At 40.3% G+C, this 27,441-nt stretch overlaps 1 protein-coding gene across 1 annotated transcript in view; it reads left to right on the plus strand.

Annotated features, from left to right (window-relative positions):
• LOC128778304 (cAMP-specific 3',5'-cyclic phosphodiesterase 4D-like) overlaps positions 1-27,441 on the plus strand; it is a 475,712-nt gene that overhangs the window by 6,436 nt on the left and 441,835 nt on the right. Inside the window, exon 2 of the transcript XR_008423854.1 lies at positions 2,418-2,496. The gene's annotated coding sequence lies outside the window, so the exon portion shown is untranslated. The remainder of the gene's footprint in view (positions 1-2,417; positions 2,497-27,441) is intronic.

A 27,441-nucleotide genomic window follows, 5' to 3' on the forward strand; every position in this document is an offset into this window, starting at 1 on the left:
GCATTGTTCTGAAGATAAGAGGCCATAAGGAAAAATGTCTCAGTGACTCTAGTGCATGGTACAAGTAAAGTGCCATAAAGGAGACCCAAATGCATGACTTTAGCAAATCAGGAACCATCACACCTTATGGGAGAAGCAGAGGAGGCTTCATGGAGGAGGTGACTTCGCCTGAATCTAGTAGCAACATCTGAATTTCAGAGAGAAAGATAAGCTCACAGACTGAGATAGTCGGCAAAGGGCACAAAAGGAAAAAGGAAGGTGAATGATTTTTGGAGAACTGCAGGAAGTCTCTCTTAGGTGTGGTATGTGAGGCAAAGTGCATGTATGCGGAAGGGAACGGGGCAAAGCCAGGATAGAAAGTCAGGGAAGTTCCTAGGCAGCATTGCTTGTCCAGGATCAGGGCCTTGCGCTTGGTTTATCAATGTGTATACTCCTCAAATATGAGCATGACCACATAGGTTATTTGGCAGCAGGAGGTGGGTGGGCTGGTTCTGTGGAATAAGAGAGGTAAGTTGGGAGGGGGTTGCAATAGTTGAGGAATAAGGTAGGGAGCAGTGAACCATGGGGTGGCCGTGGAGATGAAAAGGAAGGGGCAGCGTGGTAGCCTGTGTGTCCGACATAAAGGATGCATGAGCAAGGACCCATTAACAGCATGCGTTGCCTACTTATCACAACTTGTTAAAGTTGTCTACATAAACATTGATCTCATTTGCCTGTGAGATCCGAGAGGACAGGGCCCATGTAATGTTCATGTACTGAAACAGACATGGCTGATGTGTGGTAAATGTTTGCTGGATAAATGAATGGAAGTCGGGAGATGTGGCTTGGTAACAGCAGCTAGGTGTTAGTGGAAATAACATGTTTCTTGGGGCGACATGCTGGAATTTGGGGGTGTGGTCCATTTTTTCTGATGGAGTTTCTGGAAATAGATGACAGAACTGGATAGCAGTTACAAGCTGATGCATAAGTGGGGGCAAGATACAAAGAGGAGAGGGTGGTATACTTGATTGTAGAGAAAATAGAGTCACTTCTTTGAAGACGCCAGGTGAGACTGGAGAGAGAGTGCAACATGGTGTCCCTCCGGGGCAACAGGACTGTGGGACAAAGCTTGGACAGAGGGGAGGCCTAGGGTGCATGTGTGGGCAGTGTTAGCCAGTGGAAGCAGGAGGGAAGGACAGGTTGCCTCAGGAGAGGCAGTAAAACGAGGAATTCCATGTTCGGCGTCTGGAGTCAGACTGCTTGAATTCAAGTGCTGGCTCTCCTACTGATTCATTATGTGGTTTTAGTGACTTCACTTTCTCTTGCCTCAATTTCCTCTTCTGCACAGTGAGGATAACGTAATACCTGCATAAAAACATGCACAGCAGTCAGAACAGAGCCTGGAATGTGGGAAGCGCTCCATAAGCATTAATTACTCTTCTTACCAGAACCCACTCTGGTGACTTTGTATGTGTTAACCCATTTGATCCTTCATAACTAGATGGGGGCTAGTATCCTCATTCCACAAATGAGGAAACTGCGGTGCAGAGAGGTTTCCTACTTTGCTCACATTCTCAGAGTGAATCAGTGTGGTGAAGCTTACTGAAGATAGGTTCTTACCCAATCTACTTGGTGCCAGCTCGGGCACCTCTCGTCGAACACACCACCAGAGCCAGGTTGATAGGGTGAGAATACTCACGACTAAGTTAAATTTTATCACTGCGCACTGGGGAAGCAGACCTGGGAGGTGGGGCATAATGGGAGGAAAGCGAATGTTGCCAAGATTCACCTGGCAGTCTTATAAAAGCAGGTGGAAAGACTGGGGTACAAAGGATTCAGACCAGAGAGGGCTCAGGGAATGGCCCGGTGTGGCAAATCAGAGTCGAACTACAATGGAACTGGCTTATTTGTGTCCCATGCAACGAGATGGAGCTGTCTATATTTGCTGGAAACTCCCCGAAGGAGCACGTTTGGGGATGAGTTTGGAGTGCCAACTTGTAAGTTTCTAATGTGGGGCCCTAAGAAATTAGTGATACAGTGAACAGTGATCAGGAAGTTGGGAGGCGAGCCACTTCAGTAACTGCTCCGTTGGAGAAAAGTGTCTTCAGAGGAACCAGCTCAGAATAGTGTCTGGGCATCAAAGTAGGCACTTTGTTATTTTCAGTGGCAGTTGGTTCTGATAAAACACTCTGGGCAGCCTTTACCTCACTGTCAATCCAGCTCTGCTTCTCTCCTTTCTGAAAGAAGGAAGTTAAGCCATGGCTCCTTTCTTCCCTGGAGTAGATGTCTTTTGTACACAGTAGCCATGTGATCTCCTTTTAAAAAGGCACTTTACGCCTCACTGTAATTCTCATCCATACTGAGTGCATTGCTTTGCATTTGAGACTTAAGAAAATCAGTTCTGCTGACTTCCTGTTTTCTATCTTGGGCCTCAGCAGAACTTCCCATTCAAGTGGGACCAGGCGGCAAACACAAAGCTGGAATTTTCTGCTGAAGTTGATGTGCCATGGGAATAAAGTAAGTTCATGGGGTGGGGTGTTTGTCTCACCCCACTCTCAAAGTCTCTCCTTCAGCTGCTCTGGTCTTTACACCACAGGGGGTGAAATGGGATTGCTGAGAACTTTGGGCTCCAGGCCCATCAGAGCCTCAAAACTTGACACTCAGATGGAGCTCTTCACCACCTTGGGACATGACAGCAGCTCTTCCCTTTGACAGATCTTAAGGTTACTCTATTTTGGTGTATGTATCTTCTTGAGGTTTTTCTGTCTGAACATTTTACCTGCTAGTGTGAAAGGGTGGGGGAGGCAGATCTCAGAGGTTTAAGTGATTTGTAGTGACTTGGCCAAAATTACTCAGTTAAAAACAACACTGAGACTGAATCCTCAGTCTTCTGTCTTCAGGTCTCTCATGCTTGATTTTTCTCATGGCCACACTGCTTTTTCTGGTGGGGGTTGGGGTGTGCACGGTGCTGACAAAGGAGAGGAAGTGGTGGCTGGCTTGGGAATCCTGAGCAGCTCTCATCCAACACAGAATCGTGTGCCCTGCTTAATGAAATAGAAAATGTTAAGTAGATACATGGCCATGCCATTCTTTACACATAAAGGGCTTGGAGTCTTTTTTGGTGTCACAGATATTAGGGTGATGTGACCAGGGGAGTCCCTGTCTGCTGCAAGGAGTAAAACTACAAAAGTCAAATGTGGGCCCGGTGGTGATTCACACCTGTACTCAGGTGACAGGAGTGTCTCTGTTAGTTGTTGAGCTGGTAATAGCACAGAGACACCCTCATTTCCCTGCCCCCCCAGATCTTGGCAAGGCAAAGGGAGGTGGGGAATCAGTTGTGAGTTGGGGTTGATGATTATATTTAGACTTTAACACATAATTAGTTCTGGAGGTAGGAAAATGGGATGGGAATTGGTGGCTACTTAGCAGAAGTGAGCAAGAGAGCTCTGGTTCTTAGGAAGAAACAAGAAATAGGACAGGGGCAGGGAGTAAGGCCTGTGGAAGTCTTGGTTGCCTGTTTTGCCTGGCACATCTATGGAATGATCCCGCTCATCCAGGGCTCCGAAGTGTCCTTTCATTTTGGAGGAGTCCTCATGACTATCCCCGTAACCAAGTTGTACTGATAGGAGACTGAAAGGGGCCTTCTTTGCCAGGGCCTCAGGCTGCTGGATGTGTTCTGACGTGGTCTGTAAGCAGTGCCCAAGCTGTACGGTGCCCTCTCCTGAACCAAGGCCCTCCCTTGACCCCCAAGCAGAAGTGCCTGGTGGGTGATGGTGATCTGGACACCTGCCTGGGGTCACTGCCCATGTTGCTATGAGATCCTGATGGTTCTTTTTCTGGATTCACAGATGACAGGGAGTGAATGAGGGAAGTCAAATATTGTGGCAAGGAGGGCCTGGCAAACATGGGCATGGTCAGCAGAAGTTTGTCCCTGGAGTGGAATGCTGACAGAGGATGATGCTGAGATTTGGGAAGGAACCTCAGAAGAGTAGGTCCTCAGGCAAAGGATTAAACAAAGAAAAAACACATCTGGTCTTGAATATGGTTGAGGTGTGGGGTTAGCATTACATGTAACCGTCTGATGGGAATGGGGTGGGATGAGACACAAAGGGCATCTGGAGATAGAGAGCAATGGAGGCAATAAAGAACACAGTCTTGGAATTGACCGGAAGCTCCCTCCCTGACTGCCAGGCACAGTCCTCCACAGAGGGCTCCTACCTCTGGCCCCAAAACAGCCAGGCAATATGTTCTTAAAGAGCCCAAGACAGAATTTTTGTAAACTCACTTCTGTTTCGAAGGCATGAGGAAATATCACCACTTAAAAGAACCTCAGGGAAATCACTTTTGAAAAGCAAAGAATGATTTTAAGGAGCAGGCACTCAACAATTGCTTTTGAATCTCTGCATTTTAATCCATTTGCTCAGAGAAGGACTGGGCATTTCACCCTTTGCCTGGAAGGGATAGTTTTTCTCTTAAACAGATCTGTGAAGTTCTTAACTGGGCATAGAAATGAATTATTTCCCAGGAGTTTTTACTTTCGATGTTAAAAAGTGGGACAAAATCATTTCATAGAACAGAACTTAGAGAAGATGAAAAAGTTATTTTCTTTAAAAAACTGTTCTTTTTCTGTTAGGCCTTCTCTAATAGCACCTTTGGAGATAGCTACCAAAGGATAATCCTACCAACAGAGACACCCAGCCTCTAAGTCTGGCTTTTGGAAAACGAACATTAATTCTTTTTTCTAAACAGGACATTGTGAGCTCAGTCATGTACACTATGAAAATAATTGGTGTGTGTCAGTACACTTTGTGCCAGATTTCATGCTTGTTGAAAGGTGATTGGATTCAAACCAGCGTGTTTAAAGGTCAACTGATTGTTCTTAAACAGTGCAGAGTTTTAACTCTTTCATGATCACGGATTTGTAACCACAGTCTCGGAAGAGACTGATACTGTGTTTTAACTCTCTGACCTTTTTGTTCTTAAATTAAAAAAAAAAGTTCTCAGGTCTTTCTTGTGGGTGAAGAGTTTGAGAAATGAGTTCCCTGCTGGTATTTGGAGGTGGGTGGGAAAAGAGACTTAGTTTTGTTTTTTTTTTTTCCCCCTATATTGTCTGCAAGTTTTCACTGTGAGACTGTGTGCTAGTTCCTTAAAAACTCCTGAGTGTCATTTGCAGACTCAGGATGACATTACCTTCCTCAGTGTTACTGGCAAAATTAAGTGAGTTAATTCACGTACACTGTTTGAAACAATGCCTGGCACAAAACAGATGCTCAAGAAATATTAACTCATTATTATTATGATTATTAGTTCTGTAAATCTAATGTTTTTCATGAATTGCTACACCATATGCCGATATTTGACTGATAAGATTTCTTCTTTTTGGAGAAGTTCAAGCCCAGGAATTGAGATTAAAGATGGTTTTCTTCTCATCTCATCACCCCAATATTTTTGGCCTAAACTCTAGCTGAGGTGGCCTGGGAGACATCATAAAGGAGACAGAGGTCTTAGCCAGAGAGCTAGGAGACCAAATTGCCAGGGTAGTTCTTGAGGGAAAAGGTGGGGATCCAGATCTGGTGGCAGGATGATCATTTAGCCTCTGAGGAAAAGTCTGGAAGACTAAAGCAGGTAAAAAGCATAAAGAGTATAGCTCAGGGATTGTTTTCAGCAAAAGACCAGTAGATGGGAACCCAGAGGAGAGCTGGAGAAATGCCTCCTCTGACCCGTCCTTTATCTTCACTCATTGCCTCTGAAACACTTTGTGCCCCTTCTAGAACCCTCCTTGAGCTCAAGTTCAGTTGTTCTTGAACATTCTCTTTCACAGACATGACCTCCATGAGATTGTTATCATCATCTCTAATTAATGGACTCATTGAAGACCTACAGTTTTCACCATGAACTAATTTAATTTTACCCCATCACACACTTATTCACAAATCTAACTTTTACATTTGAGCTAAAGCAAAAACGATATTACTACAAAGTGCATGCTATAGTAAATACCAAGTGTTGAACATTAATGACACTTAGAATTATGTTAAGAATAGTTTCCAGAACATGGTTTTTAAAAATGTTTGGACTGCAACCAACAATAAGAAACAGATTTTTTTTTTAAGTTTATTTATATTAAATGAGAGAGACAGCAAGTGTGTGAGTGGGGGAGGGGCAGAGAGGCGTGAGAGAGAGAATACCAAGCAGCCTCTGCACTGTCAACGCACAACCCACACCGGGCTGGATCCTACAAACTGAGAGATCAGGACCTGAGCCAAAATCAACAGTTGGACACTTAACGAGCAGAGTCACCCAGGTACCCCAATAAGAAACACATTTTTACATCATAGTCTCTATATATCTGTATAGATATTTGTGTGTGGATATGTGTGTATATTGCTTAAGTAAAAGTTTTTTTTTCTTTTTTTAAAATGTTTATTTACTCTTGAAAGAGAGAGTTACAGAGCATGAGTGCTGGAGGGGCAGAGAGAGGGGGAGACAAAGAATCCAAAGCAGGCTCCGGGCTCTGAGCTGTCCGCACAGAGCCCAACGTGGGGCTCGAACCCACAAACCATGAGATCATGACCTGAACTGAAGTTGTACTCTTAACTGACTGAGCCACCCAGGCGCCCCTAAGCTAAAGTTTGATGAAAAACTGCTTAATCTCACTGCACAAGAAGCACTTTGGTAATTCTATCTGATGGAGTAAAAGGGTGTTTGTAACCCACTAACCATATAACATGTGGTTGGAAAAGTCCTGATCTAGAGTACCATCCAATGATGGTTGTTTGAGTTCATGTAGATGGTCTATATATCATACATGAAAAGGGGTTGTAACCATCTCAGTTAGATACTAAAGAATTTTCTATTTTTTTTTGACTCAGAAAGGAAGATGTGTATCTTGCTCATGTATGTACATAGGCATATATATATCAATCATAATGTCAATTTTCCATAAAGTCAATGCTATCATAATAAAAATACCAAATCTTTACTTTTTTTTTTTTTTACAAACATAAATATTTTAAAATTTATAGGGAAATAAACTTACAGCTCTAAAGAAAAAGAACAAGGAGTGAAGATTTACCTTCTCAGATATAAAATACAATAAGACCAGTGTGGTATTAACAGAAAAATAGCCTACAGTAGTGCTCTTCTAGGTCTTAGTTAGAAGCATTTTCTGTGTATTTGATGTTTTTGATGCTGTTACAAATTATGTTATTTTGTAAATTTCAATCATTGTTGCTAAAAACAGATACACATTTAATTTTTTGGTCCAGCAACCTGGCTAAACTCCCTGATTGATTAAAATACTTTAGCTTCTTTTGAATAACACAATCACAGTACCCAAAAATACTGACATTTTTTTCATTCTCTTCCAGTCCTATTCCCTTTGTTTGGCTTTTCCTTTGTCTTAATACTTTGCATAGTCCTTACAGTAAGTAAATCGTTGAATAGAAATGATGATGGCAAATAGCCTTTTGTGTCTTCCTGATGTCAAAGGAAACATTTTCACCATTACTGTAGTAAGTGTGAAGTTTACTATGGTGTTTGAAAATTTCTTTTTGTGAATATTCTTTATTAGAAGTTGAATTTTATCAATGGCTTTTTCTGAATCAAGATGATTGAGATGTCTCTTTCACTATATTATTGTGGTTGGCTTTACTGAACTGATTGAATATTAAACCAACTTTGAGTTCCTGGAATAAACTGAACTTAGCTCTCATACATTACATTACTGTTAATATTTGTTTATATATAAATATATATATATATATATATATATTTTAAAGTTTATTTATTTTTGACAGAGAGAGAGAGAGAGAGAGACAGAGCATGAGTGGGGGAGGGGCAGAGAGAAGGAGACACAGAATCCAAAGCAGGCTCCAGGCTCTGAGCTGTCAGCACAGAGCCCAACGCAAGGCTCGAACTCAGGGACAGTGAGATCATGACCTGAGCCGAAGTCAGACGCTCAACTGACTGAGCCACCCAGGCACCCCTGTTAATATTTTCTTTAAGATTTTTGCATTTATCACATGAGAAAGTCTGACCCAAGATTTCATTTTTTAAGGTAACTTTCTCAGGTTTTGGTATCAAGGTAATGCTAGCCTCATAATATGATTTGAAGGGTAGATAGTGGACATTTGTGCTTTTCTTTCCTTAGTTCTTTCTTGATCACTTATCAAACTTTCTTGGTTTACCGTATCAAACTTATTTGGACTTTTCAAATAATCATCTGTGGGCTTTGTTGATACTCTGTTGTGGTTTTAAAATTTTCCATTAGTTTCCATTCTTTAGTGTTGCCTTCCTTCTGTTTTGTTTGGTTTTAATTTGCTGTTCTTATATAACTTCTGGAGGTAGAGTCTATGACAATTGATTTTCAGGCTTTTTTTTCTCATCCAATATATATATTTAAGACTATACATATTTCTCAAAGATGAGATTTGGTTATATCACGCAAAACTTCCTTCACAGGATTTTAATTTTTACTTAGTTAAAAATGTTTTTGGATTTCTATTGAGAATTCTTCTTTGATCCATGTGTTATTTATACATGCGTCACTTAATTTCCAAACATATGGACATTATTTACCTTATTAATTTCTAGGTTAATTCTACTGTGGTCACTTAAAAAATATATTCTGTTGTCATGAAGTCTGTGTTTTAGATGTGTCCATTAAATAAAGTTTTGAATCCTGTTGTTCATATTGTTTCTGTAATTACTGCTTATTTTTATGTGTATTACATCTCTTACAAGAAAGACATGGTAAAATGTCCCATCGTGATTTGTGGATTTATGTTTTTTCTTTCTAATTCTGTGAATTTTTATGTTAAAGATCTTGAGTCTATACTCAACATATACTGTTAGAATAGTTTTCTTGCTGGTAAACTGAACCTTTTTTTGTTGTGAAATATTCCTCTTTATTTCACCTAATGCTTTTTGTCTTAAAATCACCTTGTCTGATATGAACATCATGGCCTCATCTGTGTTTGTAGATGATGTTTGCATAATGACTTTTCCCCATCCTTCACTTTTAGTCTTTAGCAATCCTTATATTTGAGGAGTGTGTCTTGTAAGATGTATATTTTTTATTCAATCCAGCTCAGCAATTTTTGTATTTTAATTGAAATATTTAATCTGTTAATGTCTTATACAATCACTGGTATAGATTTGCATTTAAATGTATCATGTTATTATTCCCTATCTGTCATATTTTTTCTGTTGACTTTTTTTTCCTTTTCACTTTCTTTTGGTTTGGGGTGTAAAAAATTACTCTTACTTTTACTATCATTTACTTTTCCCTGTCTGTTAGCTTGGTAGGTATATATTCTTTTCTATGTTTTTAAGGGGTTAACAGAAATTGTTACATGCATTATTGACTCAGAAAGCCTAAAGTTAAATTAATACTTTGCCATTTCCTGGATGCTTCATAAGAATACATATTTAGCTCCTTTTTTGGTTCTTTTTTCTTAATGTACCTCAGTTATCTAGCTGTGACCTTTTATTTCTGCCTGAAGAGTAACTTTAGTGTTTTCTTTGAGTATATGTCTGCTGCTAAGGAGTCTCTCTCTTTTTGTTTCCTCTGTTTTTGAAAGATATTTTCATTGGGTATAGAAATCTAGGTTGGTAATTATTTTCTTGAAGCATTTTGAAGATACTGCAGATGATTAAAGGAATCAAGTATTTTGATTACTTGACATAAAGATCTTTTTTATGTAGAAACTAAAGGGCAGTCCTGAATTATTGAAACATACTAGGTAGTGTTTTTACAACTCTCAAAAAGAGAGAGGGAGCATGAAACATGTAAATCTAGGTTAAATGAAATATGTAAAAGTATGCAAAGATAACGCAAGAGTGCACAGGTCTATGTCTTGCTCCAAATTGACTTTAACAGTCTCAGACTAGTTTACTCTCTAAAAAACACTTAGAATACTATTTCATATCCATTTTGTTTATAAGGTCAGCTCAAAATATTCTCTAGTAGCTTTCCTCATCATTGACAGCTTCATTTTTCCACGGTTGTTGGTTAGCTGTGTTTCATTGAATATTTTCATTTTTGGATAACAGTTGATGGAAAAACAACTACATGTGATACCTTTCTGGTGGGCATGTTGGGCCTGTAATTGTGTGTTTGACTTACTGCTTATTTTTTCACCTAGAATAGTATTAAGCTGCAGTATTCTTTCTTCAGCCTTAATATAGTCCTTGAAATGTGAACTAAACTCTTACCATTGAGGTATTTTTTTCCTTTACTAAAATACATTGTATATAATAAGCAGTTAGGAGTATGAGTTTTATAGTAAAACAAATCTGGATTCAGATAGTAGCTCTGTTAATTACTAGTTGTGCATCCTTGGAAAAAGACTCCAACTCTGCAGCCTTAGTTTTATTATCTGTAAAAGGAGATCAGTAATTTCTACCTTACAGTGCTATTTTAAGAATAAATGAAATGGAAAATGAGTTACTTGTCATGCTCCGTATGGCAGCCATTGTTAATAATTTAAAAAATTTGTATAGTATGGTATTGCCTGCTAAATTTCTTCATAGAAGTAAAGATGTTTTATTGGCAGATGATACTTGGTATGAGAATGGTTCCTTATGAAATAAAATAACTTACCGCTTTATTCTTTGGAGTTTATGAAGATAGATATGTGGTGAGTCTTTGAGCCAAGGGCATATAATAAATTCTGTATTTTTAATTTAACAAGTGTGATGGTTAATTTTATGTATCAGCTTTACTGTATCATGGGGTGCCCAGATGCTTGGTTAAATGTTATTTGTAGATGTGTGTGAAGGTGTTTTTAGTTAAGACTAGCATGCAACTGGTAGACTTAGTTAAGCAGAGTCCTGCTACCCCTAACCCACAGTGTGGTTAGGCATTCTCCAGTCTTTTGAGGATCTGAAAAGAACAAAAAATAGAGTAAGGGAGAATGGATTCTCTCTGCCTGACTGCTAAGCTAAAACATGAGCCTTCTACCCTTGACTGGGACTTAAAACCATTAACCCTCCAGTTCTCACAGTTAGGTCACTGGCTCTGCCTGTGTATATCTCTATATCTATCTCCAACTGGTACTGTTTCTCTGGAGAATCCTGACTAACACAATAAGCATTTATTGAGTCTTTCACAATGCAGTGTTACAGCCCTCTGACTTCAGCTCTCACAGTGTCAACCAGTGTCGTTTTCTTGGAATATTGAGTGCTGAGTTTTAGTATTTCTGTGCTTTTGGCTGGGATTTTGTATAATGGCCCCATTATAATGCTGAAGTGTGGTGTAGTGTTGTTAAGCACAAGAAGGCTATAATATGTCTTAAATATGTATGTGTTAGATGAACTTTGTTTAGGCTTGATTTATAGCGCTGTTGGCATGGGTTTAATGTTAATGAATCAATTAAATGCATATTAAATAACGTATCTTGAAACAGAAGCACACATAAAACAAGGTTATGTATAGATTGGTTGTTGAAAATGTGATCAGAGGCTCCCAGGAGCCCAGCCCTGTATTTCCCTTAGGAACAGAGGTTCAGTATTGACTAATTTGGTGTTGTCAGTTTTTTACTAGAACACAATTAAGATGGATAGTGAGAATCAACTGTATAAACATTTAAGCTGAAAAGATGGCTGATGAATATGCATGTCTAGACATTTTTTAAATTATAGTCAACCCAAACAACATGGAACTATTTTTATTTAATTTTGAAAGATACTTGGTTTACTTTAGCAGTTATTTACAGGTCAATATGTCAAGTAAGTCAGATGCAGTTGAGTTAGACAGTTTGTGCTCTGAAGGGGTTCCCAGTATACCATGGAAGGCAAAGAGGTGCAATCAACAGTACTGACATTTGTTTGTATTCCTGGGGCATATGTAAAATAGAGTCAGAGAGGGTCCAGCCTAGGTACAGAAAACAACCAAGGAATGCCCACAGAGCAGATACCTACAACATGTCTGTGAAGGTTGACGTTATCTTCGAGCTCCAAGGGTTTACAGATGGAAAGTTTCCCAGACACCCAGCATGTGGTGAGGTCCTAACCATATCTAGATGTAGAGCTAGACTAGAGACTAAGGGCCATGGCTCAGATTAAGAATTTACCTGCTAACCCACGTATGTGTTGTATGTGCTATGTGGTTAAACTAAATACCGAGGTCTAGGCTTACAAATGAGCTTATGTTCCAGAAATTCCACTTAGGTCTGATTTTTAGAAGTCAGTTTGAGGTAGTTCTGGGATGAGCTCCAAAATGCCTATTTTGTGTTTGAGCATTTTTATAGAAAGGGTTTTATGGATTTCATTTGGTTCTGAAAGGGGTTCATGATTCTAAAATGTCTAAAAGTTGTATTAAAAGATGATGTAATATAATGAACTGTTTATTACAAGGTACCATGTGAAAAAAAATGACAGCATATATAGTATAATCACAATTTGGATGTCTGTGACCAGAAAGTGTATGTTAACAGAAGTTGTCTCTTGCTAATGGAACAATAGGTATTTCTTTTCCTTATTTAATCTTTTTTCCTTCCAAATTCTCAAAATGATTACCTATTTTTGATAATCAGAAAAAAACGTCAAATAACATTTTGTGCCACTTGAACTATGCTTCATGTAAGGGAAGTCCTGTTCTTTTCTCTTGTTTCCACATTTCAAAAGGTCCCTTAACTTAAGTTGTATGAAAGTTAAAATGGCAACTCAGTTCACATTTGCTCATTTACAGTCCCCTTTTCTTCACATGGTTTCATCCCAGGTTAAACCTTTGTGCTCAGGCTCCTTTCCCACTCTTGCCTCCCTCCTCTCCTTCCCCTTTTTGTTCTGGTACCCCTTTCCCTTTTTGAAAAAAGTTAAATTCCATCTACTCTTCTTTAAAAGCATTAGCCTTTTTGTCTTACCTGTTGGGGATATGATGTGTACTCTTCAGATACTCAGTTTCAGCTATTCACCCCATTCCCCCCTTTTTCCCTTGTTGCTTTGTTCTGGCATTTTATTTTGGAAGATAGAAGAAGCGTTTGCAGAATAGCCTCTTAAAAACCTCAGAGCCTTGGTAGTACTTTTGTGTTAATTTTCAATTGTATTCCTTTTGGGATTTCACAAGTGTTTTCCCACACTATCAGCCGCAAGGGTGTATATGTGTGTACAGGTGTGTGTGACTGTGCACGTATGTGAGAGAGAGAGAGAGAGAGAGAGTGTGTGTGTGTGTGTGTGTGTGTGTGTGTGTGTGTGTGTGTACATACTCTTTCTGATCAGGAACTGTGTCTTTTCTCCCCGGTGGAAGTGGACCCTGCAGGGATGCTGACTCCCTATTGGCCAGTTTGGGCATAGCTTAGTGACCTAGCAGAGTTGGATACCTGGGACTTACCCTGTATGCACAGAAGGGTGATGCCCTGATCCATCTGGTACGAGCAGGCTGGTGGCCATACTTGAGAGCCTTGATGAAGATGGGGGCAATTTAGGCAGGCTCTGCAGTGGCAACCAGGCTGGTTCTGAGCAACAGAGGATGGTTTGTAATCTGTCCCCAAACCTGCTAATGAGCAAATAGGTACGTACATTAGATATGATGGCAGAACTTGATTTATGTATGTGTGGGTGCAGGACTGAATTAAAATGACAACTTGAGAAAGGAGCTAAGGACCAGGTTGGGAGATTCTGAGTCAAAAATCAAGGCTAAGAATTACAGGATGAACATTTTTTATGTGTAAATTGGAATGGAGAGCAGATACTGGTATTGAAGTAGTGTACTATGTTTATTTTATTTCCTTAAATCTGAAGTCTGGCTTTTAAGTTGTTTCCAGGGTAGATCCATCAGCCCTGAGCCTTGAAAATTTTCCTGATAAATTATACCTGTGATAAAAAGAGCCGGGCACGTGTGACCCTGACTTGCAGTCTGCAAACATCCATGGCTGTATTCAAGAGTGTTCAGCTCAGTGTCTCCTCATGGAGAAAAATGTACCTTGGTATGCTTCCTGGAGCTCTTCATTCAAAAGACAGAACAGCAGGGGTGGTGGTGCCTGGGTGGCTCAGTCGGTTGAGTGCTGGACTCTTGATTTCGACTCAGGTCATGATCTCATTGTTTGTGAGATGGAGTCCCATGTTGGGCTCTGTGCTGGCAACATGGAGCCTGTTTGGGATTCTCTCTCCATCTCTATCTCTGCCTCTCCCCTGTGTGCTCTCATATGCTCTCTCTCTTTCTCAAAAAAAAAAAAAATATATATATATATATGTGTATATATATATATATATGTGTGTGTATATATATGTATATATATATATATACACATATATATATATATATATATATATACACATATATATATATGTAAAACAGCAAAAGACAGAACTGAGTAGAGAAAGGGACAGTTGGTGAGACAGGCCCTTTACCCTCAAGTTATTTTCTTAAAATCCAAAGTCACATGGGTGAAAATTGGGCTTTATTAAATTTATCTGACGGGAAACAAACATGCAGATGATACAGGATTCCTAAATGTGCCAGAAGAGCAGAGGGAGCGATCCCTGCTGTGCACAGTGCTAATGCCACAAGTGTCCCTTGCCATAACTGTCCTTGGAAAATGTCAAAGAGTTGATCTAATTTCCCCACCACCTTAGTCTTCCCTTTATGTGTCCTCTTGGAGTACTTCCTCCCCCTTTCTCCTTCTGGTAAGCACATATCCACAAGAAATGTCACCTTTCAGGAATGATCAGTCAAGCACACCTTTGTATGAATATAAGATTTATTTATTTATTTTATTAGAAAAATTTTTTTAATGTTTATTTATTTTTGAGACCGAGACAGAGCATGAACAGGGGAGGGTCAGAGAGAGGGAGACACAAAATCAAAGCAGGCTCCAGGCTCCGAGCTGTCAGCACAGATCCCAGCACAGAGACCAACATGGGGCTTGAACTCACGGACTGTGAGATCATGACCTGAGCTGAAGTTGGATGCTCAACCGACTGAGCCACCCAGGTGCCCCGAGATTTATAAGAATTCATTTAGATGTTTGAATTTGACATTGCATCCTTTATTTTAGAACAAAATGCACGTTTCCTACAAGTAGTCAGGTGACTCATTTTATGCTTCTTTGTGTGTGGAGGACTGGTTTTGGGAGATATCCTGTTTGTAGCCTATGTGTCAAATCCTACCTTTATTAAGAACACAGACTGTGTCTTGTGGTATCGGGAGTCTGGCTTCTCACTTAAAAGCATTCCCCCTTTTTTCTCACCGTGATGAATTTTAATTTTAAAGCTTAAGTCACTGTATCAACTTTAATGTCAAATAAATTGGAAAAAGAAGGGATAGCTTGTTGAAAAAGATGGTGGAAATGATCATGTTCCAGGCTTAGTTTAGTGAAGTTGGTAAACTCTCTAATGGATTCAGACTCTGTTTAGATCATTTTGCTTTGGCGTCCCCATTTCAGTGTGGAGGAGGCTGTTTTGTAACCTGATCTTTTTGCAGAGAGGACTAAATGGCCTGAGGGACAATACAGACCGTTGTGAGGGGGCTGAAATAAAGTCTCAAGGCTGCTATGCTACCACATACCTCAAACAGCAGATGCCACAGAATTGCTTTTTGAAAAGTGTTACCTTTCACATGTTATGCTAAAAATAAATACCTAAGAAGACCTGAAAAACTTGAAAGAACTAGCGAAGCAGGCTGAGTTATACAAAAGCAATTTGCAAGATTACAGAAGTAATAGAAATTGTAAAAAGTAAAACATATTAGTGCTTTAAGTTCCAAAACAGTTTTTGATAATATAGTCAGAACAGAAATAAGAAAGGCATCCAAAAACTGGAGAGTCCCTAGGAGACTGCAAAAAGCTATAGAAAATGCTATAACATTGGTGGATCAGACAGAATGCCTTTATTCCCCCAGACTTCTCATCTCTTTGTTTTCCCTTTTGAAATTCACCTTCAGAAAATCTTACATGGTTACTTCTACCTGGCCAACTCACACTTGGTCCTTTTTCAACTCTAGTCGTCTGCGTATCTTATAGATGTCCCCTTCAGTTGCTTATTGTGTGGCTTGTCACTCTATGCTCTAGACTTACTAAGGTCAAGAAACATGTCTTTGCTATCTTTGGAGTTCCCCCTATTGTTTCAGGACAGTTGTGTTCTTCGAGAACTGCATTTGATAAATGTTGCCTAACTCAGTGGATACTTGCAGAGTTAAAAAAAAAAAGTTAATGGAAAGATATTCAACTTTGCTATTATTAATATTTATGTGCCATATTCTGGAAAATCTGTAGAAGACCAGATAAGATAAAAGCTGGAGGATCAAGATGTAGGTATAATAGTGAGAATGCAAAAGACTTTTAATAATGTCTTGACATAAATAATAAAGGTGGTAAGAGTAATAATGATACAGCTTGACATTTCTGTAGCATTTATCTGAAAGCACTTTCACATCATAAAGAACAGAGGGATAAAGGAATAGAAATAAATGTAAGGAATACCAAGGAAATGCCGAGATAAAAAAGCAAAACGACAAAAGAAAGGTGAAGAAAATAAAGCCAAAAATAAGGAAATGGTAGGACGATTTACTAACAACTTGGAACAGTTGTTAGCTAAATCACACAGTAGGCAGAGAGTGTCAAATAAATATTTACGACAATGGTGGTTTTTATAACAGGTTGAGTCTGCTATGTATAGATAAAGCATGTTTTCCCTTGTGTTCTACCAGGTAGTGGCTGAGGGAGAGTCCTGCATTCTCTAGCTTGCTCTTTCTCCATTTGTTGTTCAGTAGGATTTGTACTGATGCAGTACAGTTAAACGTATTCCAGCCACTCTCCCTGTCTCCTCATGAAGACACAGAAATGTGAAGGATACTCACCTGGAGTAGATTATTTCTCTGATTTCACAGAAGCTCAGTTAGGCTTGCTGCAGAGACCATGGTCAATTTTCATTGCTTTTGGAGGATTCTGAACATTACCTAACCTTAGGAAGCAGGTGTCAAATTATTGTCAATAACCCTGACTATATAGTAAGTAATTATAAAGAAGTTCCAAAATGACGAGTGACATTGAATATCCTTTCATGCGTCTATTGGCCATCTGTATGTCTTCTTTGGAAAAATGTGTATTCATGTCCTCTGCCCATTTTCAAATTGGATTATTTGTTTGGCATTGTGTAAATTATTTATATATTTCGGATATTAAGCCCTTATCAAATATATCATTTGCAAATACCTTCTCCCATTCAGTAAGTTGTCTTTTTAATTTTTTTAATGTTTGTGTATTTTTGAGAAAGAGAGAGTACAAGCAGGGGAGGGGCAGAGAGAGAGGGAGACACAGAATCTGAAGCAGGCTCCAGGTCCTGAGCTGTCAGCACAGAGCCCAACTCGAACTCATGAACCGTGAGATCATGACCTGAGCCGAAGTTAGACGCTTAACCAACTGAGCCACTGTGTGTCACCAGTAAGTTGTCTTTTTCTTTTGTTGATGGTTTCATTCTGTGTGCAAAAGTTTTTATTTTGGGGCAGTACCAATAGTTTAATTTTGTTTCCCTTACCAAAGACCTATCTAGAAAAGTGTTACCATGGTCAGTGTCAGAGAAGTTACTGCCTATGTTTTCTTCCAGGAATTTTAGGGTTTCACGTTTCACATTTAAGTCTTTAATCGATTTTGAGTGTATTTTTGTGTATGATGTAAGAGAGTAATATTGTTGCATATTGCTTATTGTTGCAATATTGCATAATTGCATAAAATTGTGGCATTTTGCATAATTGCATATTGCATAATATTGCATGTTGTTGTCCAGTTTTCCCAACACTCTTTGTTGAAGAAATTATTTTTTTCCCATTGGATATTTTTGCAATAGGGGAGGTAGGTGGAGGATTGGTAAAATAGGTGAAGGGGATTAAAATTACACTTATCCTGATGAGCACTGAGTAATGTGAAGAATTATTGAATCCTATCGTATACCTGAAACTAATATGACATTGTATGTTACTTATACTTGAATTAAAAAAAAATTCCAATAAAAGACATCCCAAGTATGTTCTAGAACTGAGCAGTTCTAGACCTGGAAAAGTATAGATAAAAAAGTTCTGCCTGTCACATGTCAGAGGCCACAAAAGGTCCTAAAATGACCTTTATTACTGCGTTGGAGGGATGTGCTGCATATTTTAAACAAGGTGATATTTAAACAAGGTGATATTTAAACAAAGTGACCCCTAGCAGCTTTCCGGAGGTGGGAAGCTTCTCCTAATTTCGGTTTGTTTTGTTCAGAAACCATATTCAGTTTAGTTGAAGGGCAGATGACCCACACCAAGATACCTGAATTAGTAAATTTTGGAAAGCCGATCAAAAGAAAGATAAAAATCACGGTCATGGTAAATGACCTCAAAATAAGAAGAGCGATGCTCCTGAATTAAAATTGCTTCCTGTTGATAGTAGTAGCACGGAAGACTTTCATTTTAATTGCCTCCTTTGCTGCTGGAATCGTGAATCAACTTTTTTCAAGGTTCAGAGATCAAAACTCCTCGTTTGGTGATAATTTTACTTTTACACCTCAGGTTTTCAAACAGAGCAGAGAACCCTTTCGTTTGGCACGGTGCAGACCCGGGAGCTGGTCCTACCTCAGGCCCTTTGTACCTGTAGTCACTGGTCAAATAATTTCATCTCCTTTATCCTCCGTTGCCTCAGCTGTAAGAGGGGATGATTACATGGGTCCTGGTTTGTCATAATCATAATCATGTGTCTTTGGCACATGTCATCTTTGGGTCTCTCATCAACTCTGAAAGGAAGGAAAAGTTACCATTCATATTTTATAGTTGAGAACGCTAGACTCAGAGCCTTTCAGTAAACTGACTGAGGTTACACAGCCAAAAAGTGGCAATGCCAGCATATAAACCCTCATAAATATGTTAACAAAACCCCCTCTCAGTCTCCCATGAGATTTTGGGATTCATTTCAAATGGTATTTGTGGCGGCGTCTGGGTGGCTCGGGGAGTTGAGTGTCCGGCTCTTAATTTCAGCTCTGGTCATGATCTCACCATTGTGAGATGCAGCCTTGCATTGGGCTATGTGCTGGGCAGGGGGCCTGCTTAGAATTCTCTCTCTTTCTCTCTCTGCTCCTGCCCTGCTCATGCTCACTTGCTCTCTCTTGCTTTTGTTGTCTCTCTCTCTCTCTCTCTCTCTGCCAAAAAAAAAGCATTTGTAAAAGTGTTCTGAAAATGGCAAGTTTCCTTAGACATGCATGGTATTAGTACCATTATTTTCTGGATGGATATAAATTAGTAAATGTGTATTTTTTCAATTCTTTGTAGGCACTTAGCTCCAAGTCAGATGTCATTTCTGATACCCTTTGGAATTAGGTGTTGTACAGTGTAGGTTTGCATAAGGTGTGTTATTAGTAAATCTTACATATTTCTAAGTGGTATCATGTCCATCCTTGGAATCAGATATTAGTTACTTTGGATCTTTTTTGGAGAAAAAAGAAGCAAATAGGCTAATCTAAGTTAAATGAATATTTCAAGAAACAGAAACTGATGGCATATAGTCCAATCTGCAGAGCCAGCCAATGAAGACCCCTGGAATCCCTTAAGATGAAAATTGATGTGTTCACAAATGTTGGTTCTGGACCAACATATAACTTCTCCTGTCTGGATCTTTGTTTATTTATTTTTTTTTGAGACTTTCATGCACAGGAGGTTGCTGAAATGTACTTGCAGAGTTTGTCCTTGATTGAGGGGCATCACCCTTCCTGTGAATCTACACAACTCTCCTAAAACAAGCACTAAGTTTTGGAAAGAATTCTCTCTTATGGGAAATGTCCTATTCCCAAAGAGAGCCACCAATGTGAGATCACTCTTTATCCAGGGAGGAAGCTAAGGGGAGCCAATGGTTCAGCAGCCAAGAATGAAATTTCAAGACAGGTTAACATTTGAGACACAGTCATCCATGCTTTCCTTTTGGTCTTTTAGAAGAACAGCTTGAAATCACAGTGGGAAAAAAAAAATCACAATGACAGTTAATGAGATTTTCTAGAAGAATCACTGGGGCCCAGAAATCAACCCTTCCTTATTGTTTCCTCTGTCGTCTTAGATAACAACACCCCCCTTGTAAAGTCCTGGTGGGGATTAAATCGCACAGTGCATGTGCAGTTCCTGGCACAAAATAGGCATCAATGTTGAATCCTAGGTCAGTTTTCCAGATGTGCTTACTCAGTTCCTTAACTCTCAATGTCAACCATTTGTTCTTTTAGGCCACAGGATGTCTAAAGAGTTAGGGAAAATGCTTTTGAACTGAGAAATGATGGACAAGGCTGCCTCTTAAGCCTCCCTCGGGTCTATGTTCAGTGGAATATAGCCTTCATTTGAGTAGTAAGAGCTTCAAGATGGGGCCAGCAGGAGTCCTATACAGAAGGAGCTCATGGCACTGGCTAGCTGCTGGCTGCTCATCTTCAGTCCCCTCTGGGGAATGCATGCGGGGCTACTGATCCGTGTATTTTCCTTGACTGAGATGAGAGAGGGTACCTTTGCCCTGTTTTCTCTTGAGACATTTTGGTCCTATATGGGTCTCTGCTGGGCTAAGGCAGAAACCCTTCTGGGAAGGAAAAGGCCACCGTATGACCAGGCTAGATTTTCTTTTAACTCAGAGCATGGGTTTTGTTGAATTTGAACATAAGAAGTTGATCAAACTACTCTAATTATATGAGTAATAAGTATTTTTTAATGTTTGTCTATTTTTGAGGGAGAGAGAGGGGGAAGCATGCATGTACACTTGTGGGCATATGAGTGGGCAGGAGCCAGACAGAGGGAGAGAGAAAACTGCAAGCAGGCTCCGCACTGTCAGCACAGAACCTGTCGCGGGGATTTGATGTCATGAATCCTGAGATCATGACCTGAGCCAAAGTCAAGAGCTGGATGCTTAACCAACTGAGCCACCCAGGCACCCCAGGAGTGATATTGTATGGAAAAAGCTGGATACTCTAAGAGCTGCCCTAATTTGTTCTTTGGATTTGGTCATCTTTTTTAAGTAGGGGGAAGACTAACGTTATCCCTGTAGTCCTCCAGTCACAGCCAGCCAGAACTCTGCCCAGCCCTAGCAGCTACAAAGAAAAAGAAAGAAAAAAGGCTGGCTGAGCATGTGGGGCAGGCCCCCTGTGCACAATTGCCTGATCCTAGGGTGATGATGCTCTTGGCACGATGGGAGGCACATTCAGTGTTTTATGCTCTGGCCACTCAACTTGGGCTGTGGTCTACTTCTGGCCAGTATCCTCCAGTGAAATGAGCTCTGCCCAGGAAGCCAAGGGACTGGCATTTGCCAGTCAATTTCGGACAAGTCACTTTTTGCCTGTGGGCCTCTGTTTCCTTTAAGGGAGGACATGTGTAATGAGCCTCAGTGCAAAGAATCTATTAGTCTGTGATCTGCCCCTACCTGGGGTATAGATTGTGTGTGGGTTCCCTTTGTTCCCTTCCAGCTCCGGGTTCTGGAGATGTTCCTCAAAACTGTTTTTGGCCTCTCTCCTCAAATTTCTCTGTGCAAAAGAGCAAGATTCAGTTTAAATGAATCATTGTTCTTTAAAAGAGAGACAAAAGCTGATAAAGTCAGGGGACGACCTATTTCTGAAGCAGACAACCGAGAAGTTTATGGCTTTTTGTTCTTTGGGCTTAACCAGTTTTTCTTCTTGGAACATGTTTTATGGAACTTGACCAGTCACCCCAGCAGTATATGACTGATGTCTTCTTGGCTATAGATCAAAGTACTGATACAGCAGCAGGGACAGTGGGAAAGCAGAAGGCAGGAGAAAGCATTTCTGATGAATTTTGGAGTCAGACTCTAATAGAAGAGTAGAAAAAGGATAGGGATAATTAATTTCTGAAAGAATTGTAAATGACCAATGCATGGCGGGGGGGGGGGGGGGGGGGAGTCTAGTTTTCCTAATAATGAAATAAATGCAAATAAAAATAACAATGCTATTGTTGACTCCTGTCATTTTGGCAGAAATAGAAATAGTTGGTTGAATTTGGTATGTCTGTGAGAGTGAAGAAATGGGCATACACATGCATCTACCAGTAGCTTTCATAGGTTTAAAAGCCGAAAGAGCCCAAATTCCATACCTTTTGGAGGACAGCTGATTGATGTGTACTGCAATGTGAAGTGAAAATGTAAAAAGAAAACATACTTCCTTTCTTTGTTCAGCAATTCTCAGTTGAGGACTGACTTAGGGGGATAACTGCATGAATGTAACAATAGGTGTGCAAAAGCATATTTATAAGGAAAAGTAGAAATAACTTAAATGTTCATTAGTAGGGGACTGGTAAAATCAATCATAGTAAAGGTCTTCTGGAAAATCCTATGTAGTCAATAAAAATATTACACAGCTTTCCATATGATGTGGAAAATTGTTTAGTGATACAAAGCAGGTTATGAAACACAGTAATTAGATTATATAAAATTATAGTAACAGAAATGTGGCGGGGGGTTATCATTTAACCTTGACAGGTAGGACTTGAGGCTTTTAATTCTGCTTTCCAGCTCTACTTGTCAATTCTGTGTCCTTAGGGAAATTTATTTAACCTTTTTTACTCATGGTAAAAATGGGTATAATACCAACCTCTGAGAGGTTGTTGAGGGAATCAAGCAATAAGACACATGTCAAGCACCTGAGATGGGGTAAGAAACTACTTGGATTTTTTTATTCCATTTAGCATTTCTATTTTACTTTCACTATATGAGTACAAACAGATGTGTTCCTCTGCCTGCGATTCAAAGTGAGAAAGCTAAGTGGGCTTTGAACAGCTTTCATTGGTTTAAATGCAGGAAGAACCCTCGTTCCAAATCTCTGGAATGGTATTTTCCTAGGGCTGCAGTCTGTCAGGAAAAGGCCCCTACTGAGTCATTGTTTTCTGAAGCCAGGAGAAGGAATGATGCTGTTGGACAGCCTAAAATAATATTTCATTCTTGTCATCCTTATGCAGTTTAAGACCAAGTGATTTTGGATAGATCTGGTTTCCCTCCTGGTTTTGGAAGAACAAAGCTTTTGTTATTAATGCTCTTAAACAACAGAGCTTTGTCCTATCCTTGGGAGTGTGCAAACTAAACAGAAGATTTCCTGAAGGACCGTCTTATTTATTATGAGGAGTGATTCCAAGTGTAAATAGACAGAGTTAGTCTCCAGCCACCTGTGGAGGGCCCACATGGACAGCAGAGGAAAAGAGCCAAGACTCACAGAACACACCAGCCAATCAGGTTTGAGATTCACTTTTATATTGTGCTCAAGTTGGTGGACTCAGCCATGTCAGAACTCCTGTTTCCTTGGGGCCTGCTTTGTCCTCCAAGACAAATAACCTTGTGTTCCTTCTGTGTCTGACACAGAAAAATGAAAGTACTGGTATTTTGACCGTTTTAACTTAGGGGACTTCCGGTCTGTAGACAATTGTCTCAGATTCTCTTATGGTATCTTTTTACAGCTATTGATTCTGCCACATGTGGTGAGGGGGGTGGTAACTGGGGCTCAAGAGGTCTCATCAATGACTGACGAATCATTAGAAGGATGCACATTAGGCCATTTTTGTTTCAATTTCTCTTTCCTTGTGTGAAACCAGCCCTGGCTTGCTATTGCACTGCCATGCCCCTGCACAAATTTCATTTAGCAAAGGTCAAGTCCAAGTTGAGTATGTAATGTTGGGATCAATTATGATTATTAATAATTATAGGTAGTGAGTGTTGAGCTCTTGCAGTGTGCCAGGCTTTGTGTTAAGAGGTTTGCATGCACTATCTTGATGTTGCTTAATGAGGAATCCATAAACACCTGGCTTTGCAAGCAGGTGCAAGCATCAAGTGTGCCACTAAAAATGCAGATTTCTACGTCATGCTGGACTTACAGGATGAGCATCTTGTGGTGGGAGTCAGGGTCTGCATGTTGAACTAACACCCATAATTCTGATAAGCATGAAATTCAAGAGCCACTGTATTATTTTATAATGCACATGGGACACAAGCAGGATCTGCTCTCCTTCCACTCCTCTGATGTCTGTGTTTAAGTTCTTAGGGCACAAAAAAAAAAAAAAAAAAAAAGAAAGAAACCCTATGGGCTATGAGACTTGGAGCAGTCTATGCCTCTTTTAGTAGCTGGTGATCACAAAAGTGTCTCCATAGCCAAACTGCTTTTGAGCCACCAATTATTTACCTCTCTTGGAGGAGGGTCTCCCACTCTGAGTGGCGGCCCTGCATGGACCAGGCCTGTATTTGTAGGGCTGACAAGCTCTTGAGAGGGCCTGCGTGATTCCCAGGGCCCAGAAAGCCTTGCCTGCCTTCTGCATGTCTTGTCTTCATGCTCCAAGGGGCCTGAAATGTTCCGTGTGGTTGTTTCTTGGTTCTCAGCTTTATTTCCAGAAAGCCCTTATTAAAACAAAATGCCACTTGAAAGATAACAGAAACATTTAATCACACCAGCACAGGCTGTTTAAATCTGGCTGCTCTGGGGACGGCACACCAAACAATTATTTTTTTAATGGAAGCGGAGGACAGGCTCCTTTGTGGGCCTCTTTGGTGGAGGAAGCTGGGGACGTTAGGAAAATATTTTTGGGGGACAGGGGGAGGAGGGAGGAGAGGTGAAGTAGGAGAGGGCCTAAAAACATACCAGACCTGTGTTAGGACCTTGAAGATTACCCTCCAGCACACATGTTCTAAATTCTGTAGCCCTTCCCATTCTACTTTTCTTTGCTGAACGTCCGTACAGTGGCAAGTGACTGTCCCTTGAGTCACAGGCCTGGACTGCAGGGATGCCACAAATGAGAAGGCCTCAGGGCACGAGTGATACTATAGCTGAACCAGCATAGGGGAAAGGGGGTGGTGATCCCCCCCCAGCCCTCCTCCCCTTTGTAGCCCTCACCCAGGAGCAGCTGATTAGAATTGAGGCTTAGCTCACTCAACTACCTGCCAGCCTCCATAAAAACTTTCACATATGCAATCATTTCTAGCAACTCTGATGGGTTTCCTTGAGTTCCTTTATCAACTTGTTGAGAAAGACCAGAGATGATTCTCTAACTTCAGCAAAGAGTTTGTGGGTGGGTCTGTTAAGCCTTAATACTTGATTTTGTTTTGGATCTTGCATAAAGTGCCCCGAATTTCATTTTTAAAGCATTTTTTTTTTGCTAAACTGAAAATGTTTCCCAGTTTTCCCACGGCTTATTGATCCTTTAGTGCCAATTCATGTTGTAAATGGTACTGATTGATTTCCTTAGAAGACCGTTACCACCTTCCCTGGACAGGAGGTGGGTAGGCAGAGGCTCACTGGGAGGGAGTTGAGGGTACTGAGAAAGGGCAGACAGATGGAGGCCTCTGCAGAAGCACAGCTGGGTGAGAAAGTATGTGCTTCCTCAGAAACAGTAGCAGTTAGTTGCGGTCATGTGACAGCGAGGGGGGATAAGGGGCAAGACAGCTCATGAGTAAATGAATGAATGAATGAATCATGAGGGTAGAAGTACACAGTCCTTCCCTAGTTTGGCTCTTCCCTCACCAAGCATGTTCTTTTTTTCCTCTGCACCTTCCTCCTCCTCCACCTCCTCCTTCTTCTTCTTTAATGTTTGTTTATTTTGAGAGAGGGCAAGAGAGCATGAGCAGGGGAGGGTCAGAGAGAGAGAGAGAGGGAGACAGACAATTCCAAGCAGGTTCCACACTATCAGCACAGAGCCTGCTGAGGGGCTTGAACTCAAGAAATGTGAGATCATAATCTGAGCTGAAATCAAGAGTCAGACGCTTAACTGACTGAGCCACCCAGGCACCCCTCCTCTGTACCTTCTTAATGAGCCTGTTGGAATCACAGTTAATTTCCTCCTCCTCTGAGAAATGCCCCATCACATGGAGGAGAGGAGATAATTAGCTTCAGTGTTGTCTCATATTTAAGCCGAGAAGTCAGCCTGAACTCTAGACATGGTTCATGTAGTTGGATAATCAGCACAGATGTTCATGATAGGTAACTTGGTTTTTTCCTTCTTTCATATCTTTTCTCATTAGGGTACCATGACTGAAGATTAATGGCTTCCATCATTTTTTTGCCTTCATGCGGGAATCTTTAGCCTGAACTTTGCACCAACTATCACATGAATCATGTCTGCTACAATTACTCTTTCTATGTCATTATCTAGGTTAGCATCCTGGTGTGACAACTGAATGCAGGGCAAGGTTAAAAGTGTCAAGTGAGAACTAGACAGAACATTGACAATTAACAGTGACTGACATATCTCCCTGAGCTGTTACCTCAGAGGTTTTAAGAAAAAATGAGCTATATGATGTTGTAGATATATTTCAGTGTACCTAGCTGTTTAGTAATTTATCTCCATATTGGAGATTCTGTATGCTTATTGCAATTAGCTTAATACTAATAATGACACTTTTAATGAACACTCGCCATGTAATAGTCTTTGTTCTCAGCATGTATTGTTTGTTCAATCCTCATTCCAGCCCTAGGGGGTAGTAACTATGTGTGGTACCATTTTACAGATAAGGAAACTGAGGCATACAGCTATTAGGTAACCTGCCCAGGGTCCAGTTAAGAGTCAGAAGTGATATTTGAACACAAGTGGCCTGGCTCATGGTTTGTGTGTTCAACTTCCATGCTGCAATACTTACACTTAGTTTGAAATGAAGAGGTGGTTTTAGTATCAAATATTAGGAATGCACATTTTTCCCTCGCTAAATGTAAGTAACTGCCAGTTTTTGTGTATGTAGTGTAATGTGGAGTTTGATAAACTTTGACCAACAGTGAGGTCTTTGACCAACAATGAGGTCAAAGAAAAATTGGCCCTTTGGAGATCTCGTTCCCTGGAAGACGAGTTTTGACTATGGATTGAGTGCAAAGATTGTTGGCTTATATTGATTTTAAGTGTAATATGTTTTTAGTATCTTGTTCCATGTATTATTAGTATGTATCTGTTCATTGATGTTCTAAGGAGAGGATGAATTGAAAAAAACCCGAAAATATAGGCTCCATTACTTTAGTTGGTTAGAGCTCCTGTCTTCGCAAACGACAACAACAATAAAAGCCACTAACCAAAAATTCCCATGTGCCAAGAGCAAATTTGAATTTGAGATGAATATGCCCAGATGAAGTATTACGTTATCTGAACCAAGAACGTGAGCTTCATCCCTCTGATAACTGTGGACTTAAATTTCTAGTAGCCATGCCTTTTTATTTAAGTGTAGTTATTTTTGCTTTGTTAAAGCGAGACAAGTCTTTTGCTGACACTTTATCTTTTTTTCTTTTTTTCTTTTGAGAGGGGGGCCGGGGGAGGGGAGAGAGCGAGGCCACAGATGGGGGAGAGGAGCACACACAGAGAGAGAGAGAGAGAGAGAGAGAGAGAGAGAGAGAGAGAGAGAGAGAGAGAAACTTAAGGAGGCTCAATTCTTAGCACAGAGCCCGACACCGGACTCAATCTCATGACTGTGAGATAATGACCTGAGCTGAAATCAAGAGTCACACACTGAACTGAGCCACCCAAGTGTCTGTAAGCAACTGTTTCTCTTTCAGTTTACAACATAAGATACG

The sequence above is a fragment of the Panthera pardus genome, unplaced genomic scaffold (assembly GCF_024362965.1).
Source record: "Panthera pardus isolate Hobbes unplaced genomic scaffold, ASM2436296v1 HiC_scaffold_2, whole genome shotgun sequence".
Lineage (NCBI taxonomy): Eukaryota > Metazoa > Chordata > Mammalia > Carnivora > Felidae > Panthera > Panthera pardus.